The sequence below is a fragment of the Cavia porcellus genome, unplaced genomic scaffold (assembly GCF_034190915.1).
Source record: "Cavia porcellus strain 051 isolate PalLab524CR breed Dunkin Hartley unplaced genomic scaffold, mCavPor4.1 scaffold_10, whole genome shotgun sequence".
In the NCBI taxonomy this organism is placed as follows: domain Eukaryota; kingdom Metazoa; phylum Chordata; class Mammalia; order Rodentia; family Caviidae; genus Cavia; species Cavia porcellus.
This window is the reverse complement of record NW_026947493.1, coordinates 26,343,873-26,364,945: the sequence shown is the minus strand read 5'-3', so window position 1 is coordinate 26,364,945 and position 21,073 is coordinate 26,343,873. Positions and strand designations below refer to the sequence as shown.

General features: G+C 46.1%; 1 protein-coding gene across 3 annotated transcripts in view; it reads right to left on the bottom strand.

The window, feature by feature from the left end:
* Prickle2 (prickle planar cell polarity protein 2) overlaps positions 1–21,073 on the bottom strand; it is a 301,419-nt gene that overhangs the window by 73,756 nt on the left and 206,590 nt on the right. Inside the window, exon 1 of one of the 3 annotated variants that reach the window (XM_005008291.4) lies at positions 20,271–20,994. The exons of the other annotated variants lie outside the window; for them this stretch is intronic. The gene's annotated coding sequence lies outside the window, so the exon portion shown is untranslated. Of the gene's footprint in view, positions 1–20,270; positions 20,995–21,073 lie in introns of those variants that run through there. 3 annotated transcript variants of the gene reach the window in all.

Sequence of the window (21,073 nt, the reverse complement as noted above, 5' to 3'; positions counted from 1 at the left end):
GTTCAACTTCATTCACACATGGGTGTGTACAGCTGTCCTGGTGCCATTTCAAAAGCACATCTTTCACCCATGGTTGATTTACCTTGATACTTTTGTTGATTATCAACCTGAGAGTTTATTTCTGGACTCTCAACTCTCTTCCACTAATCTATATTATTGTAGTTTTGCAGTAAGTTTTGAACCATGACATGTGAGTCCTGCCACTGTTTTCCTTTTGAAAAACTCTTCTGGTTCTTGCAGGGTAGGCCTCTTGCACCTGCACTCTTAAACTACGAATTTTGGGGTTAGCTTGCCAGTTTCTGCAGAAACGCCCACTGAGATTTCAATGGGACCACACTGAATCTGTAGATTAATTTGGGGACTATTGCTTTCCTAACGCTATTAAGTTTTCCAGTCCGGGAACACAGGATGTCTTTCTATGCATGGCAGTCTATTTTAATTTCTTTCCATGATTATTTTGTGGATTTGAGGCACAAGTCTTGCATTTCTTTTCTTAGGTTGATTTCATATATATATATATATATATATATATATATATATATATAATGCTATTTTTATTGAATTGTTGCCTTAATTTCATTTTCAGATAGACAATGTAACAGAACTGGCTGTGGGTTTTTATACTGATGTTGTATCATACAACCCTGCTAAACTCATTTATTAGTACTAGATGCTTGTGTTCTTTAGGCTTTTCTATACAAAAGATCACGTCATACATGCACAGAGGCAATTCTACTCCTTCCCTTGTGATCTCATGGTATTTATTTCTTTGCCTTGCCTTATCGCCCTGTCTTGAATCTGCAATACAATGTTAAGTAGAAGAGGAGATGACTTGCCTTGTTCCTAATCCTAAGGAAAAACATCTAAGCTTTCACTACAAGTACTGATGCTAGAGGTGGTGGGAATTTTCTACAGATGCCTTTTATCAGTTTGAAGACAATTCCTTTTGTGTTAGTTCCTGGAGAGTTTTTATCAGGAAAGAATATTGGATTTTGGTAAATGCTTTTCCTGAGATGGTCAGTTGTTTTTTATCCTTATTCTATGAATGTGTTATGCCTAAAGGTTGCTACAAAAATGTACAAAAGAAACTAAATCACTTTAGCCCAGCTGAGTTAGGCTTGTCAGATCTTCCCACTTTCTGATTTTTATTACACCAAAAACCACACAGACAGAATGCACACCTGGGATCTAGTTTACATCTCCAAGCTCAAAGACATTCCATCAAAGATGTTGCATTTGAAAACACAGCTCATTTTAATAGTGAATCTTTAATTAATCAGCTGCTGTAAAGAGGTCAGGGTTGTAGAATTTTTTAATTCCGCAGAACATTTTATTTTTTTTGCTAGTTTGACTTTAGAGGAAAAAAAAAGTCAGGGCGCTTAAGCAAATTTAGTAAGTTCTTTGGTGATTAGTGCTTTTTATCAGAAAGCTATACTTCAAAAACAAAATGTAAAAGAATTTTAAAAGCCAAATATAGTTCTCTAGAATATCCATAAATGAAAAATTCATTTACTCAGCAATGCAAGCAGAATACAACATTTATTTTTGGATGGACCCCATCTAGTGAATAGAAGTGCTAGGAGAAGCAGAAAACAAGAAGAAAGTGAAGTCTAGAGGAAATGATCACATCTGGAATGAGTGTCACCGAGTGCATGGGGCCAGGACCAAGGGCTCTACCTGGTCACTTAACAAACAAGATGAAGGACCTGGAGCAGGTGCTCAGGACATCTGACCAAGACAGAGTCTTGTGACATGGCACCCACGTGCTCAGAGCGGAACACACAGCAAGCAATGGACCAGCCAACAATTCACTCACCCACCGGGTTAGAAGTGTAGAGGTGTGGGAAGGTGTGGCTGCGTTGGTTGGTTAAAGTGTAGAGGTGTGGGAAGGTGTGGCTGTGTTGGGCTGGGCTGGGCAGTGTGCAGAGTAGCAGTCAAACTAGGATCTACCTGAGCCCTGAATGAAAAGAATCACTGATCAAAACTCACCTGCTTCCAACCTCAGAGCTTCCGAACTCCTGAATAACAAACTCGGGAAAGGCAAAATCCAGGACAAGAAAAGGAAAGCAAACAAAAATGGCAAATCAAAACCACAAGGGCCTTATCTGTATTCCCGGTTAGCTGCCTGCCTTCTGCTATTCATTTATAATTAACAGGCACTTCGGTGGCCAGGCATTTTTATTTGCAAAGAATCTCTAACCTTTGAGTGATTCCATGACTGCATTTGAAAAGGCTAATTTAGTAACTCTGCTTATGAATCTGGCAGCTAAGGCTCAGGTGCTGTGAGGGGAACCAAGGGTCAGAGGAAGCCATAGATTTTTCTGGACCCACAGCGTCCTTCCCTCTGTGGGACAGCACAGCCAGCAGCACCAGTTCTGTCTTTCAATGCTCCCATGAAAGCTTTGCAGCTGGATGACGCATATTCACAAGTGTGTTGGGAAGTATATGATTTGGCTTTTTTTAAAATAGACATTTATGAAAATAGAACCTGCTAGTAAAGCAGGATTTAATTTAAAAAAAAAACACACAAAGAGTGCATTGGTTTCATTCTGTCAGAGTTGACATTCTACCTGCACATAATTGGGTTTGTGAATGACAGGTTTCCGAGGAATAAGCTAGGATTCAGACAGCAGAGATGCCACTCACCCCTTCCTCCCCGGCCTCTTCCTCCAAACAACCTCTGCAAATGCCACCTGCTGTATTCATTCATTCACTTCCATGGTTAAGAAGCCATGATGGACTCAGCCATGGACCACGTGGAACTGCAGGTAGAGGTCTCAACATGGCCTGGTCATCGGCACCCATTGTCATTCCATGTGGAAATGACATGTTTTACAGATGGTGGACTGACTCGCTGGGGTGCAGGAGGGCTCCTCATGGATGCACGGGGGGCGGGATGGATTCATCCCTGAGATCCTGACAACCCTGAACCCTGGGCCTCGAGATCTTGTTTGGTGTGAGACTTACTAAGATGAAGGCAAAGCATTCTTCCTATAGAGCATGATTCTGACAACTGCCAGCCACAAACTAGAGATGTAGATCTGGAGAGGACTACAAACATTGCTAAGTCTTTTCTCTCCCTTCTCTTCTCTTTTAGCTGCTTCCTTTATAATAAGGAAAAAAATGTTTTGTAGAAGGACTCCTACACCTGCAGAAACTCCATTTATAAAACAGAGCTACCTGGGTTGTTAGGAGAGAGACAGTAATCCCAGCTTCTCTCTGTGCAATCTCCTCCCCATTCTCCAGGTGTGTTTATGAACCTCAGGATCTCAGGGTCCAAACAGGCAAGTATGGAGACCACCAGGCTACCTGGACTCCTCTAAGTCATTTCTAAAATATACCAAAATATGAACTAGATGGAAAGAAAAAAAAAAGAGGCTGTCAGTTGCTCTTAAAAGATAATTCCTAGTCCAGAAACTCTGCACAGAAATGATTCTAGTCACAGGAAACTGTAACTGGTTGCCAAGATATTGCATGGTGGTGCTTGAGAGGAGAGGCCTTCTGTATCCCCAGCCCCGGACTAGCTAGATGTGAACCCATATATCAAAGAAGGCATTTCCTTGGTGTGCCAACGACTGTCACAAAGCACGCCTGAGGGGCTCAGCGAGTTTTCTGAGCCCCACACAGCTTCCCGGCTTAATGACAACCCTACCCATGTGCGGTGTCTACAGCTCTTGTGTGATTCTTCCCAGCTGTCACTCAGCAGGTGCCTTCTATGCACATGCGCAGCCAGGTGCTGGTGACAGGGAAGACCACATGGGCCACCAGAGCAGTGTCTCTCCTTAAAGCCCTGCCATCTCCCCTCCTGCTTCTCATTGCCCGGGAGGTATGGGGCTCTGGGTCCCAAGTCCATGGCCAGACCGCATTCAGGCCATATTCACACACAGCATCAAGGGACAGGACACCAAAAAAGTGGCTCAGTCCTAGCACAAACCAACTGACTGATGAGGAATAAGCATGCTAAGCTCAACATCTCCAGGCAGCCAAGGGCAGCTGTGTGGGTTAGACAAAGGCCTCGATCGCTCTTCCTTAATAACAGATGGGTCCAACATATCTAAATTCTCCCATGACGCTCGCTTGCTAGAGGCAAAAGAATAGCTCTTTAGATCTGTAATATTAAGGAGGAAAAGGGACATTTTCCTCCTCTTTTATACTTTCCATAATTTAAAGTTACTGTTTTCTTATCCTTAAAAATAAAGAGGCAATGTACAATGGATGTACAAAATAATCAGGAATTACAGATAAGCAAGGAGAAGGAAAAAAATTTCAAATGGTCCCAATCCCAAAGATAATCACTGCTAAACAGAAACAGCTGCTGGTCCCTTCTCTCTCAGTACTAAGGAACTGCAGACCAGACGCCATCCCACGTGCTCCCATCAGTGAGAGCCAGGGGACAAGATTCTGGCCCAGAATGGCCCAGACAAGAGCCAGACCTCCCCTCCCCAGAAAGTAGATGCACATTATCCAATCCAGATAAATGGGTTTGTTCTGATCTAGTGCGCTGTTGGCCGGATCAAAAACCTACTTAAATTACTTAAATGCCTGTGGAGATCACAGAGTTAAAAGTGAGGTCCTTCAGATGAAAAACATCTGAAAACCAGATTTTAATAGCTATCAACTTTCCATATTTTGTGCAAGTGGAGAGAAGTGGGGGATGTATAATTTAAAACCACTAAGAGGCACGAATGGTGTCTTTGCATACTGCCACACACTTGCCGGTGCAGTGTCTTACACTACTTCAGACCTCCTGAAGGATCAGCCTGGGGACACACTGCTCAGTAGGGACTGGAGAGGAGCCTTCCTCGCCCACATTCCTCTGTTGCCCCAGTTCCCTGAGTTTCCAATGGAGCATGCACTCATCACCTGTGCCAAAGCCTCCTCCTAAAATATACCCAATAGTCTCTTTTGAGCTGACTAACCTCTGACAACACTTTTCCCATCATTCAGAAAGGAATGTGTCTGAGTGCAGAGTTTTATTGAGCTGTGGGATACCTAAGCACAAGAAAGTAACTAAAAAGCCAGCTGGTGGTGTTCCCTGAAGTCTGACCCTGCGGAGCTCAGCCAGGAGGGTGGGAACAGAACAAAGTCTGTTGCCCCAAAATACTGCTAGGGCCGGCCTGCCTTAAGCAAGCTGAGAAGTGAAAGCTGAGCTGTCACAGGACAACCACTGTCTTCCTCAACAACCACTGGGGTCGCATCAGCATCTGGCCTCACGGGTGCCTTGGCTCCTCCATGGACCTCATAAAATACATGAGGAGGACTGCTGTTAGCAAGGAAGGAGGACAGACATGTTGGTGTGTATCCCAGGGTGCTCCAAGAGGGGAAAGTGCTCCGAGGGGCCGGGGCTCCCTGTAACCTCCCAGGCCCGGTACCATCTCGGAGGACAGCAAGTAAGGGTGAATGCATGGCTAGGTTCTATACTAAAATTATTGTTTCTATGGTAAATTTATAATAGTCACACTATTGCTCATAGTCTAGCTCATTTATCTCTCTCAGCAGTCCTGAAAAGCTGGCATTTTATCCATCTCACAGATACAAAAATTTATGTTTAAATTCCTAAATGACTTGATCAAAATTACACAGATTAGAACCTGTGTTGTTTAACTCTAAGACCAGTGTTGCCTATTACCTTGTTTTTAGAAAATTGGTCCAATATTCCTCCTTTCCTTCTAACCATTCATCTATCCACCTGTCCATCTGCCTTTCCATCCATCCGTCCATCCATCTATCTATCCATCCATCTATCCATCCACCATCTGAATCTACCCATCCATCCATCCACCTATTCAACCAACCAACCAGTCATTTACAGATGAAATAATAAACTGTGTGCTGGACCTTGTACTAAGGTACTGGACATACAATAATTAAGCCAGACAATCTCCCTACACTTATAGAGCTTCCAGCCAAGTGAGGAAGACAGATAACAGTCACGAAAACAGAGACAAACTTGCCCTGCATAGACCAAGGTAAGTGTTTCAGTACAAAGAGACAAAGGATGGGTTGGGAGTCTTGACCCCATGAAAGGGACAATTGCATTGCAATTAGAAGGTAACTGCAGACAGCTGGGAGAAATGGGATGGCCAGAGGTTCTCCAGAAGAAGGAAAGATACTCAAGTCCCCAAGGGCAAAGTGACTCTCTTAGTCATTCTCAAGAGCTGTTGGTGTGGCTTCCCTCCACCTCAGGACTGTCTGCATTGGCTGATCACAGTGGCCAAACTGGCTAAGCCACTGTCTGTCCCAAAGCCCAAGCACAGATGTGAAACTCAGGGAGAGTGCCATCATAGTGGGCGCAGGAAAGTTCCTCCATTCTTCCCAACTCACGTCTCCTTGGAATTCCTGTATCTCTGCGTCTAGATACCCAGACGCCAGCATATCCTGTTATTTGCAGCCATTCTGGCTCCTTCCCTCCCTCCCCCAGTCACAATACTTTGTTTATGCTCTTCTGGCAAACACTCAGTCTGAATGAGGGACCCAGGCATGAACCCTGACACTTGCCATGTCTGGAAGCAAGATTGCTATCTCTGTGAGAAAGGAAAAAAGGTTTCCTAATAAACACAGAAGCCAAAGGGCGGCAACCGTGACAGGCCCAGCTGGGTAGAGGCTGGTGGTAGCTGAGTGCCAGCGCCAGGCTGCCTGGTCCTGTCCTCTTCCCTCCCCGGTGCTGGCCATCTGCACAGAGAAGCTCCTCTCCGCAGGTGCTGAGGTGGTGCAAGGGACACTCAGTGGCTGTAATGCCCTTTTCCCAACGCACAACTCCTGTCCCAACAGTGTCCTATGGCAGCTACTTAATTTATCTTGTCATTTTCAAGCAGTGGAAACACTGTAATCTGTGTTACAAATAAACTTCTTATAGTTTTGCTCCGAGGCACACATTTTTAAAGGTTTTTGCACTGTAGCTTTATTTGCGGGTATGAACCATGAGGGACTGAAGGTCAGGATTTTAAACTGGATTTCCCCAGAATGGGACCCTGAGAGGACATGCTCGAGATGATCCCAAGAAGGAGAAGGCAGGAAGTTCACAGCTTTGAATAACCAAGAGGAACCATGGATGACGATAATGAATAGTTACTGAATATTCCTCAGATGAGGTCCACAGGAGAATTAAAGAGGCAGGGTCTTTATCTACCAATTCCCGAGGGTCACTGGCTGAACCTTTATCCAACCAAACCAAACACACATTACTAAGCAGACTCCAGCAGAAAGCGGCAGTTGCAGCAATGAGAACACAGGTCAGAGCATGCTGTAATTGTGAGTGCCCGAAGGACCCAGGACAATGGCAAGCATTGGTGGCATTTTTTACACAATGATCTACTGCATCTACTTTGCACTGTGTGGTGGTAGGTATTGGAAGGGGCTAAAGCAAAGGCAAACAGAACTTACAGCAAGGAGTCCCTGCCTGATTTAAACACAAAGATAAAGCCACAAGGAGCTGGGCTATACATTTCAAAGTGGAGGAAACTCCTGGGGATATTGAAGAGATTGGCCCTGTTCTGAGGTGACAGATGCTAAGTACAGTCAGATAAAGGATGATGTTTGCAACAGATAGGGGCTGGGGATTTAGCTCAGCGGCATAAGCGCCTGCCTTGCAAGTCAGGCAGTCATGAGTTCGATCCCTGGTATCCATAAAAATGAAAAAAAAAAAAAAAAAAAAAGAGAGAGATGTTTGCAACAGATCTTCAGACGGCTCCCCAGTAATAACAGGCACATATGTGCAGGGAAGGGGGAAGGAAGTGGGTGAGGACATCAGGGCACAAATATGGCAAAACGGGAACAACAGAAAACCCACAATGGTCCTTCCATTATGTGTGGAACTCCTATACAGCACTGGTTTTTCAATACAGAAAATCAGACAACAAAACGGGCAATACTGAGACTGTTCTCTGGGCATTCTTAAAGTGGGAGGTGCTGTGTTTCAGGGATTCCTGGTTAGTCAGGTGTTCCTTGGGGAAGCTGGATCTGAAGTTGCTGATCAGGTAGTTTCTAGGCACACAGAGAAGGAAGGATTATTCCTGGCAGGTGAATAAAGGCAGAGAGGTGGGATGGAACATGATGTCATCAAGACACTGAGAGGGGCCTCGGAAGGTGATACGATGACACCTGGTGAGCTCTATGTGTAGTCCAGGAAGAGCTCTGGCTTTTCTGTAAAAGCATTCATGAGCCAATGGGGAAGCTGCCTACCAAGCACAGAGTTAGCTAATTCAGATGGTGATGAGTAGACACAGTGAGCCCTCAGAGAAGGAGAGCTTGGCCACTGCTGGTGTCTCCATGGCAACACTACCTGCATCACTGCATCCCTCTGCTAGACTGTGGGTATCTAGAGAGCTCTGATTTCCTCAGCTGTCAGACCCGCTTCTCTGCTAAGAATGATCCAAGGTACACAGCACAGGTTACTGCTCAGGATACATGCCTTCACGTTGTCCACATGCTAACTGGAACGTCATGGCATGTGTTTTTGCTTCACTGAACATTCGGCAGAGCAAGTTCAAAAGGCTCTTCCTTTCCAGATGAGTCATACAGGGTAACAGTCCCAGAGGAAAGAAAACTGAATCCAACACTTTTTACCTCCAAATTTTAATGCCTTTCTCTCCCATCCATCACCGAAGTGCTTGTTTAGCCTCTACGTCTTTTGTGGAAGGGGTTGGCTAGCCTTAGACAAGCTCTGAAGCATACTAAACAATTTTGTAAGCATTTCCAGACAGTGTGGTGGGTCTGAAGACCTCCGATCTGGAGTAACAGTGACTTGGAGTCCCACCCTAATTCTGCGGCTTCACTGAATAGCCATTAGCATCCAATAATTAACACATGCATCACACTTGGGGCACAGGAAAGCCTTATGTGCCAATGAGCTAGAAAGGGATACAGAGGGAAACACACAAACAAATAAACAGATAAAGGTGGTCAGAATTCTTGTTTGCTAACAATCTGAATCCCATATTGAAAAACACAGTGGTGAATGACTTGCTTCTCTAGGTCCTTATTAAACTCAGTGTGTCTTAGTAGTACTGGGCTAAGCAAGGTGATCTGATCAGTGTCCTTATCAAGGGGCTACTTCTTGACCAGGCTTTTGATTTTTCTTTTTTTTTTTTTTTTTTTGGTCTTTTTCCTTTTTATTGGTACCAGGGATCGAACTCACGACTGCCTGCTTGCAAGGCAGGCGCTTATGCCGCTGAGCTAAAAATCCCCAGCCCCCAGGCTTTTGATTTTTCAAGGTCACACAAATGACCTTCATTTGTACCAACATGTGGGAACGCAGCGAGGTTATAAATTAAAATGATGACCTCTTGAGCCTGTCAGCAGGAACTCTGGAGCTCACCAACACTTTCCATTCACCTTGAGTTGTCATTGGTCTGTCCGAGGTTATCTGGAAGGGCAGGGATTGTTGACAGATGTGAGCTGGAAGGCTCCAAGAAGCAAAGTGCTGTGGTGCCTAGAACTCAGTGTTGGAGGTGTCCGAACTCCACATCTTTCTTTCTCTGACCAGAGAAAGTAAGGTCACCTTGATTCCACATTTGGGGTATGAGCTCCTCGGTTTTTCTCTTTGAGACATTTTCTGACCTTCGTGGGACTCTGCTAAGCATGCCCAGTGCCTTTTTTGCTTAATCCTCAAACCATGCAAAGAGACGGGAATGACGAATAACTTCATTTTATAGTTGGGACAATCCAGATTCAACGACTGAATGGCACTGACCCGAAGCACCTGCATGCCTTTCTGAGGCCCCTGCAGACAGACTGCATGGGTCGCTTAATCCACGTAAGACAAGTTCTGCTTTTCTCCCCGTTCGCACAGAGGCCCCCAAATCACTGGCAAGTCATAGGAAATTCTTAAGTGGCTGCTTATTAATAACATTTTCAGTTTATATTAGGCCGTCTTTCATCCAGGGGAACGAGGCCAGCTCCGTACACAGAGATCCACAGAGATCCAGCCATCTCTGGTGTGGACTCGGGCCAGCTGGCACCAGCATCCCTCAGGGGCTTGGCTTATGGGGATTCTGGCGCTGCTCACACTCTCTGAAACTTGACAGGGGCCCTTTAATATCTATGCTGAAGGGCTTGAGGCAAAAACTTCCCAGAAATCTATGCTCCTCTCTGAATGAGGCCAAAGGCTTGGGACGACCCCCGCAGGCTTGCAAAATAAGACCATCAAGAAGTTGGGTGTTTACCAAATCCCAACATTGGATGTAAAGCCCCTCCATTCAGATTGAGTTAGATAACAGTGAAAGATGGTATTTTCCAGGAGTGCCCTTGCTCTGGTCAAGATCAAGGCCAAAAACCAACAAAACAAAACCCTTAGGGTTTCCTACAGGAGGGACAGGATAAGACACTGCCTTCTCTTCTTCAGCTGGACCGAGGGAAACAGTTTTTGTGGTTTTGTTCTCAGCCACACACATTTCCTCATTCTGCAGCAGGGAAGGACGGCGGGAAGTACATAGAGAGAAAATAACATTTCCTGGTTTCATATTTTATTGGAAAGAAGCCCTTGAAAAATTAGATTCACATGGCCCATAGCAGTAAGGTTTTGAAAACACTTAAAGATGTGCTGTATTCTGACGACACCTTCTCGGGCCTGCTGGACACGGTGATGGCCACATGCTTGGGGCACAGCTGACCGGATGCACACATAGCCAGGCTGTGGGCCACCTTGGTGCATCTCGGTCACTTATCTGTTCTCTCTTTCCCGCACCTGCACTATCTCAGTCAGCTCACTATCACCTCTTGACTGCCCTACTGCCACTCACCGCCCTTCTAGAATCTCATTTCCACCCGTTTTTTTTTTTTTAAATTAATACTCAACTTCCCTGATTGAAATCCATCACTGGCTTCCCACTGCAGGAAGCAGGAGGGCAAGCCCCTTGACGCTGGCCTGTGAGACCCCATGGGACCCGGCCATTCTCTACTTTAGCTGAATTGTCCACTCTCCACCTTGCTGAGCATCTCAGCCACAGAGGCCTCTGTTTGCCCCCTGTGCCTGCCAAGGCTACTTGTGGTGGCCATTGTACCTGGGACATCTTTTCCTTGCTCCTCATGGACTGGCCAGCTTTTCATCATTCTTGTCACCATTCAAAGGCATGAACCCTATATAAAAAATATAACTTACCTCCTCTTTCACTCCCCATCCTATTAAGTGTCTTTTTGCTTACCATTTGTCCCTTTCTGAAATTATCTTGCTCATAATTTTATATATTGCTCATATCCATATATGTCTCCCGTGGTCCCCACTGTAAGGTAAGTTCCACAACATCAAGGATCTTATCTTATACTAACACTGAATCTCTAATACCTAGTTCAAAATCTAGCTTGTTAGTTCTCAATCAGTGAATGGTGAACTCTTCACTGGCATGCACACAAATATGGTAAGTGTACAAATTCTGTAATATTTCTGTTTTATTACAACTAAAATATATATTGCTACAATGATGCTAAGATGTACAGTATGGTGTAACTACAGGGTGAGTGGTAAATCACCAAGGAACCAAAGATAGACTGCCTTTCTCCTCAATTAATGAAGTATGCAAAAAGAGTAAGCGGATTACTACTTCTGAGAAAGTACTGTACCTTCAGCATAATTTGTCAGGTACACTACAAAATGTCCAGCATTTAAAAGGATGCTTTGAGAACAATAAGACTGAAAACCCACAGCCTCCTTGCCCAAAGAAAATGATTAAAAAAACTATCAAACAGCCTAATGAAAAACAAAAACTGTCTTTAGAGACTGAAGCATAGAAGCTTATCTGACCTTGGTGTGTGAGATCATAGCACTCAATTTATTCGTCTATAAAGAGGGAGAAATTCATGATTCTTTCTCAGGGGTTAGCATCAGCTCCCGGCAGTCACGTAGCAAGTGTTATATTTCCACACGGCAGAAGAATATTCTTTTTATGCCCTATCTTAGCCTCTGGAAGGGTGTCTCTGGATGAATGTACAATAACATACTTCTTGGCCTCCCAGTTCTTAACTTTCTAGGTAACTTGGTAGCTCCAAGAATCTAATGAGATCCACTCCCTGAAAAAATGAGGGCCCACACATAAGCAGAAATCTATGTGCTTAACTTTCAGAAAGATCATCAGTGCTATCAGTCCTTTGGCACTTTTGGATCCCAAGCTAAAAAGTTTAGTTAAGTGCAAAAGAGTATTTTAACCTATCCACAGCGCCTGTATCCTGCAGCTGCTCAGCTGCTATTTCTCACTCTCTGCAGCATTCTTTCAAAAATTCAAAATAGTGCATGATATCACAGTTCCCATTTAGGATGCTGCGTCCTAGCAATGGAGTGGTGTAGGATTGAAAATGACTGGAAAGCAGAGGCAGGGCACATCCTCCTGGTGATCAGGCAGTGGGACTGAGAAGTGAAACGAAGGTTGGCCAGGCTCGCTGATCAATGGAGCCGGGTGACTGCGTGTTTGTGCTGCTCTGTGCTTCACCTCTGGGAGCCTCCTAGTGAGAACTGAAGCCATTGGTGGGGAGTAGGTGCTGAACCCTAACCCTGCTTGAAGATCTGCACAGGAAGCGGGCAGGGTGGAGAGCTCATTGTACAGCTGGAGACACAGGAAAGCTTCTCCAGTAGTCTGGGCTGACAGGCCTTCCTGAGACGAAGATGAATTCAAATGCATGCCGAGACTCAGGCAGTGGTTTAAAGGTGTCCTGAATCCTGAAGGGCAGGCTGAAGACGAGTGCCACTAGCTGAGGGCCATGCAGATGTTTAGCCAGGGGCAGCCGCTCCCTCTGCCCTGCCACCTAACTCCTGGCTGCCCTGCCCAGTGGACATCACCCAACACAGCTACCTACAAAGGGGGCGTTTTCCTTCAGCCTCATGCAAGAGAGCTGGATACACAGCCCCCATCACCAGTAATGGTAAGTGACAGGAGCCTTAAGAATGGTCATTATTAATCAAAATAACATCTGGGATGCGCTTCTCAGAGAAAGAAAAAAAAATCTATTAAAACCTTAATTAATCAAAATTTAACTAACTATACTTCAGTAAGTCCAAAGATCACCCACATTTAGGCAAAAAAATCAAATGGAGAATAAGTGGAAAACAGAATTTCTTTCTAGCACACCTAGGAAACGGGTAGAGGTCCAAGAGATGTTTACCAGATGGAAATGAGAGGCAACTTCCAGAGTACCCAAGAGTAGAGTCAGCAAGCAGGCAGGTTACCATCTCAGGACACCTACGACCAAGGGACACAGGCTGCCTGGAGGGCTACCCTGAGGGCCCTGAGGCTGCGGGGATGCAGGCTGTGAGGGAGGTGTAGTGGCCTGGATTGGAGGACAATAGAGCCTGAAATGTGCCACACCAGTGCTTGGCTTGCTGAACTCTTGTAAGAGTAAGGTGAGAATAGGGGCACACATTCAGTGGATCTCACTTCCCCACTTCAGAAACTCCCCGTTATTCAGATGGGAGCCACTAGAGAACACTATAGAGGGTGACGGAAGGAAGGAGACATCTGTACTCCTATCGCACCACAGCCCGGTGGTGACAAAGCCCAGGGAGGTGACAAAGGTCCACTGTGCATGGCATAGTCATCTCTCTGGCTCCTGTTCACAGCACATCACTGAGAACTCGCTTGGGATGATCATTCACAGAGGTACCATGCCCTGAACATGTCCTGCTCTTCTTTCTAGGACAGGACAGTGTAAGACATGGTCTAAATTTGCAAAACCAAGACTGAAAATGAGCGAGAATTTAATTCCAAATAACTAAAAACTCAGTTAATCAAATGTCTTTCTTTCTTTTTCTTTTTTCTTTTCTTGGTAGTAGAGGTACTACCTAGGACCTCCACGCTAAGCTATCCCTAGCCCATCTTATTCTTTACTTTAAGACAAGTCTCACTAAGACATTTAAATCTTCAGGCAATCCTCCTGCCTCTGCCTCCCAGAGTGGTGGGCTTACAGGCATGTGTCATCACACTCAGCCTAAACAAAATATTTTTTGCCCTTCTGTGTGCTATCCAAGACAAGCTCTTTAAAACATTGCAAAGTATTTTATTTTATATAAATTGGAACAGTATTTTTTTACTGAAAAACAATATGATTTTACCTGGGAAATATCTTCATATAATCCCAGGTACTTAAGATATTTGTAAGCATAAATATATGAAACACAAGCACAACGCAAGATAAAGATAAAACACTTTAAAAACACATAAGCACACACCTGTGTGTGTGAGTATACACATACACACAGAGTTCCGACACCCTTCTCGTTGACTATCCCTCTGGATTATGAAGGCTTCAGAATCAGGTGGTGTGAATAACTCAATTCCCAGCATGCTCAGTTACTAGCAGTGTGATGCTGAGCAGTTAGCCAACCCCTCTGTGCTTGCTTACTGGAAAACGGAGATGACACCAGAACCCATCCGTGGGAGGAGGATTAACTGTATACTGTCTGGTGCCCAGTTAGTCATCATTAAATGTTAGCTATTAATCTATACCTCTCCAAGGAGGGCCAAACTGAGTCATGGGCAGCTAAGTGAATTCAATGAGATTTACTCAAATATGGAATCAAAACCTAGGCTTCTGAATGTAGCTAAGTCTCCTTTCCCATGGAGCCCTCTGTGTCTGTTACGCAGAGTTAGAAGTGGCAGACGTGGAGTCTGCTTCAGCAGTGGCAGTGCAGACATAGTGACAGTGAGTTTGGTTGGTCCCTGGTGCTCTGCAGGACACCAGGCACAGGATAAGGATCCTCACCCGTGCACTGCCCTCAGCCACACCCCATAGGGAGATGCATCCAGAGGCCAGGTGCTCTGGGCTTCCTGGGAAGATCCTCCTTCTCACCACACAGATAGGGAGGATCCTGGTATAAAACCGACCTTTCTGCTCCCATCAGGAGCAATCAACTGTGCATGTTACAGCCCTTCCAAGGGCTGGATCCACTCAGCAGGTGTGTGTTCATTTAAGGGCAAGGTGGCAAGGAAACTTACACTTCATGGACTTCTCACATTAGAGAAGACAGAACTGGGGCTCAGAACAGATGAACAGACTTGTCAGTCAGCCCCGCCATGCCCACAAGAGGAGGTCAAGAGCATCAACTCTGACCTCTACTGATATGTTCCCTGCGCTATGAGTGCGGCCCATCGCAATCCCTCAGGCTCCTTCTCATCCCACATAAGGCTTCTTCCTAAGGCCCATGGGCTTCACTCCTCACCCGTGGGGTCTTTCCAACATTCTGCCCACCCCCACTCTTCATCCTAAAAGCCACACTCAAAGCAGTGGTTCCTTTCATGCCTGACATATTCTCTTAGATGTTCCCAATTTTGCCAAAAGATCAATCAAAAACGTTTTCCATCAACGGCTAAATAATAAGACGTTTTGCAAATGAGGGATCCATAGAGAGGATGTAGAAGGAAAATAAGCACTCACAAAGCTATTACAAGGAAAAGAGTTAATAAGCCAAGGATGGGGTATACAACTCAGGCTTTGGACTGGGATCAACTTGGGTTCGAATCCCTGTCTCGCTTTTCACCATCTGTGTAACCCAGAGCAAACTCTAGGCATCTTGGTTTCTTAGCTGTTTGCTAGGGGCAACAATACCTAGCTGCAAGACTGCTGGGGGAATCACTAGGACCAGTTACAGAAAGCACGTTTCACAGAGGTTGGCACATAGTAGCTGCTCAATCCATGATGACAGCCACATAAATACTAATACCCAGACTACGCACAGACACAAGGACACCCAGAACACACACTTCCATGTACACCACAGCTGACTCTGTGACCATGAAGAGTTTCTCAGCTGAGCCCTGGAACTTTTGTGAACAAGTATCTTTATGGGCACACAAGTGACGAATAGATGCCAAGAAAAGAGCTGGAAAATGGCATGCTGCCCAGCTGAAATGAAATGCTAAGAATTTTGGTCTCAGTTACTCTTAACCCTGGATGGGGCTGGGTGATATTGAAAAGGTTTGGTTTTAAGGAGCCACAGAGGGAGAGAGGGGCTTGAGGGCATAATGCTCCCAGGGTAGGTGGGTGGAGGGAATGGAGTCAGCCATCCGTGATCCAGGGCAGGCGGGTGGGTGGGGGTGAACCGTCAAGGTCCAGAGGTGAGTTAATCTCTCCTCCATGTCCTGAGAGAAAGCCTGTGCCCCCACACCGGGTGTGCACCAGGATGTCTGCACAGGACAGCTTAAATAGTAGCAGCAGACTGAAGGGAGGGACCAGGAATCGCGGGCGTGCCTTCACCCCATAGGGTCACTCTGCTGTTAAGACTGAGCTCGGCTCTGGTGACACTTTCTCAAACGAGGCCAGCCTGACTTCCTCTCTGCTGCCACTGCCAAGCAGTGACGCCTAGGGGTTCTGTCTCCAGGCCACTGTTCTTCATCTCTCATTTAGCTCTCACATTTGAGTCTTCCGTTCTGCCGACCTGGTTTCCAGAGCCTACACAGCCACACGTGTGATGGCGCAGACCCCGACACCCACCAAGGAAAGGCAGGCTCACATGTACTCAAACGTGGGCTCCTCTTAATAATCACGCTTCAGAAATGCTCCAAGGGGCTCCAATGCGAAACACACACGGTGCTCAGCTGCAAGGAGAGTTTAGAATCTAAAATGGCTTCAGTGTGAGTTTTATAGGACAGATGGGGAGAGGCATTTTTAGCTAAGGAGAGCAGAGGCCCTTGGCTTCCAAAGGGAACTTTCAGCTTTGCACTTCCATGGTGGATTGGTGACTTGCTCTGGCACGCTGCCAGCTGCTTCCCCATTTGTCCCCCCCAACCCCAGCCTCCCAAGACTGAACCCAGGGCCTCACGCAGGCTAGGCAAGCACTCTGCCACAGAACCACACCCCAGCCCAGCAGTCTTGCTTTCTTCTTCCTTTGCCTAATCCCCAGAGAAATAGCAGAACAAGTAAGTCTCCAGGTTTCAAGCTCCAGATAGTGAACTACTCAAACAATAGACTGAGGAGCAAAGCAGTCTCCAAATTCTGCTCAGGAAGTCTCCAACAAGATTTTCTCCCCTGCTTTATTCAAATATATGCACACACGTTTTCTACAGACAAGGTAGAAAACCCTCAAAGTTTCATTTGAAATGTTTACAGGCTGGGACAAAAGCAAGGTGCCATGTGTCAGTCAAAAGGCATCAAGGTGGGAAGCAGACTTTGCCAAAGCATAGTCCCAAGCACCTTGGTTTGCAGATGTTCATGGTCACAGTCACCTGATTGCTTATAAGCACACAATCACAGGTAAGCACAGAAAAGCACAGATAAAGTCTGCCCAAATGTCAACTATAACTCTGACCGAAGGCACAGAGCATTGGACTCTTGTGTGCATGAAGACACCAGCCAAGAGAGGGGACCAGGATCCGGGGGCTTCTGATCAAAGAGACTGTAAGAATTTTGGGCATGAGGAATCCAGGACACAGACAACAGCACTGGGAACCAGGAGCTGTCACCAGCTGTGTTGCTGAGATTACTCTGCTTCCATGGCCTTCAGTTTTTCTGACAAACGAATATTAAAACAATCGCCCCCTGCTGTTCATAGGTGGCAAGTAAATAGGAAACATGAAAGTCCCTGGCACCAAAGGCAAATAATGTGCCATCCTGTAAGTGCCAGGAACAGGGACAGGTACTTAATCACCCTCTCCACACAGTCTTCAACGCACAGGGGATCATTCCCCATACTGACTTGCAGAAGTCAAAGCTCAGAGAGATTGGGCAGCTCTCCCAAGGTCACATCTATTAAACAGAAGGCGACGCAGGTGGGCTAAATAGGATTCTCCACGCAAAACACAACTCTACCAAGATCAGTGGCAGCCTGAGTTATCAACCCCCAAGTATGAGTTTACTGAAAAAGAACTGTAGGCCAGCCTCCTCTGACTCCATTAATTTTCTTCTGTCTTAGAGATCCCGGCACTAGAGAACCATTTTCTCCTAAATTCAAAACACAGATGCTGGGAGGACAGGGGGAAGCAGCTGCCCAACTGCACGTGGAAGGGTATTCATGGGGATGGAGGGGCACGAGTCTGGCAAAGATGAGTCTTGGCCGTGGATGTAAAATGAAACCAGAGAGGGTGCACAGGGGCAGACAGGCAGGCAGGGGAGGCCAATTCTCTTTTCTTAAAAAAGTGCAAAAGGGAAGCCACCCAGGTGGTGGCACCAATTCAGCCTTGGAACTTTGGAGGAGCCACCCAGTGGGTGAAGCATGTATTCAGTGGCCTCTCTGGGTGTGTGTGTGTGTGTGTGTGTGAAGTAAATGCTAAGTGACTGCCCTGAAAAGACAGAAGGAAAGAAAGGAATGCTTCTCACATGCAGGGCAGGAGCAGAAGAAAAATCCAGAAATGCATCAGTTCCAATTTGGACCCCGCAGCTTTCTCCATGTGACTTGTCAGCTGCCAAGATAGGAGGCCTTCTTTTGGGGTGCTGAGCCCCAGGTGGCACTAAATGATTTTCATTACACTGCCCAGCCACTTTTAGTTCTGCTAAGTGTGGTAGTTCTGGATACTGTACTTCATTCTGTCAACCCAACCAATACATTGGAAGTTACTCTGAGTAGGAATAGGTTTGCCCACAGTGACTAAAGGCAGGACCTCTTCTGCCTGCAAAGCCTTTCTGCAGGCAAATGGATGGGAACACATTGCCTTTTCAAGGGACTGTTTTGTTTCCAGCATTCCATGCACAATGATAATGACAAAAAAGAAACAAGGTCAATGCCAGCAATATGTACAGCTAATATTTAGCAAATATTCACCATTATGGCTGGGCATCTACCCACCTCATGTGTCAGCTCATCAAATTCCCACAGCTACCACCCTGCCTCTAGGTTCTGTTTCTCTCCCCATTTTACTGACAGGAATCGAACCTCAGAGATGCAGCTTCCCGGATCTTCAGTTCTTGGACTCTGAGCCCTGGAAAAACATCATCTCCTGCTGTTAACCTCTAATTTCCTTCTCCTTAAGCTTCCGTGGGCATCACTCTTCCTGTATTTCTAATCTGTCCCCACATTTCATGGGCAAACCCTTCAAAACAGGTCATTTCAACATTCTCATTTCTGCCTGCTCTATGACTCTACAGACTCAAGGCTAGATGAAGCCCGTAGGTTTTAATTTTCACAATAAAAAAAAGAATTCCTAAAGGGAAAAGGACATTGAATGGAAAGGCAAAACCTTTATCAGCAATCAAGGAGGCATTAAAATCCAAATTTCCAGAAGATGGTAATTTTGTCAAAGTTGTGACTTACTGTAGAGCTCATGGGGACCGTCATCCCAAGCCATCTGTGAAAGCCATCGGCAGGCAGTCAGCCTTCTGGGGACAGGATGAGAGCAGCCTGGCCTCTAGCAAGGAAGCCAGGCTGCTCCACACAGTTTAAGTCTCCTCAAGATGGTTTAAAGCACTGGTCAGGAAGACACACACACACACACGCAGCTGCAAACCGGGCACACACGGCAGGGCACATCTGTAAATGTATGGCACACAGGAGCCCCCCCCCCCACACTATGTTCTGGACACGCTCACACTGGAAGCAGAGCTCTGTCGCTGCAGAAAGCATCTTTGTGCCTCAGTTATGCCAGAGCCACATGTGGGCTGGCGAATGGCATTGCATTTGGTATGGAGCATTTGTTCCAGTGTGACGCAGTCCTGGCCAGTGACTTACAGTTCGTAAAAGTCCTACAGGATTTCAGCATAGTCCAAGATCGAATAGCAAAGATTAATGGGATTAAAGACCTGTATTTCACTGTGAGACCCCCATGGCAAATTAATAATGCCACAATTGTTTTGAGGGGAGACTCAAAACTATGAAAACTCCATCAGAAAGCCCAGGACAGGAACAGACCAACTGATGTGTTTCAGCAGGTTATGCAAGTAGACAAATTCTGAGGCTCTGTCAGGATTTCTAATCTGAAAGCACAGGTTAAAATTAAACCTAACTACTCTGAGAGCCATTTCTTGACTGTGAAGTCTCAGCCACGCACTCCTGCCCCAGCACCTCTGATATTCCTGACATCATGTGCTGAGACAACACTGGTGCGTGAATGCTGCCAAGTGTTCGGGTTTTTAACCCTTTCTCCTATTATTATTATTATTATTATTATTAACTAGTGTGCTTTTGGGCAAATCCAGCTTCATAAGCACCAAGATTTAAGCATTTCTTTGGTAGATCTGCCCCCACCCTTTGGGAGATCTTAAACCTGCGACATATCACTTTGCAATTGAACTGACTGCTAGAAACACTACCTGCCCAAGATAACATCCTCTCTCAATGCCAACAGCCTACATGTTTTCGCATCTTCTCTAGAAAATATACTGCTATTTAATTTGGGAATTAGAGTAAATTTTTTACCCACCTCTGGGGAGGACGAGATACCCAGTTTCCGAGGAAGCTTCTCCCAGATCCTGGAGCTTGTCAATTGCCCCGGTTCACTTTCTCCCTGGATCTGGTTTCTAAGAACGCAAGCAGGACCTCGAGCAGCCAATGCATCTTCTCTTCTGACGCCTTTGCAAATCTGAGCCCCTCCTGACAGACAACAGCAGCAGACTCCAGCCCAGGCAGCTCTGTACCTCTCCACTATTGCTGGGTCCAGGTCCTGCTCAGAGCTCCAGTGAGCCCAGGAAAGTGTGGCTTCTACCCTTCCTCCTGGTCTGCCTGAGCTCCCCAGCCACCCTCATTTCCTCTGAACTCTCCTCCTTCACGACAGTCTAAAGGAAGTCACAGAGCCCAGCCTCAGCGTCACCAACTGATCCCGAGCCAGTCTGGGAAGACCGGCGAGCTTCGTGCACAGTCCAAGCCCCCGAGCCAGGAAATGTGCAGCTTGGCCAAAAAATAATAACTGTCGGCAGCGGAGCGGCTGATGGTGCCAGAGAAGTCGCTGTTGCAGTGCCTGCATCCTCCGCATGCTAATAAGGCCGTGATGTCAGCAAGTCAGTCACCACATCTGGACGTCCCACCCCGAGGCCGGCTCAGATTTATTTACATGTAAATTAGCCTCGCCTTCCAAATCAATAATCCCCACTCTGGGGAAAGGGCAGAGAGCCTTTGCTGACGCAGAGGCGCAGCGCTTCGCCTCCCAGAGTACCCAAGAAATCACATAGAAGAGGAGAAGCTTTAAAGACACACGGCTGTTTTTCCTTTTCAAAAGCAGTACTCTGA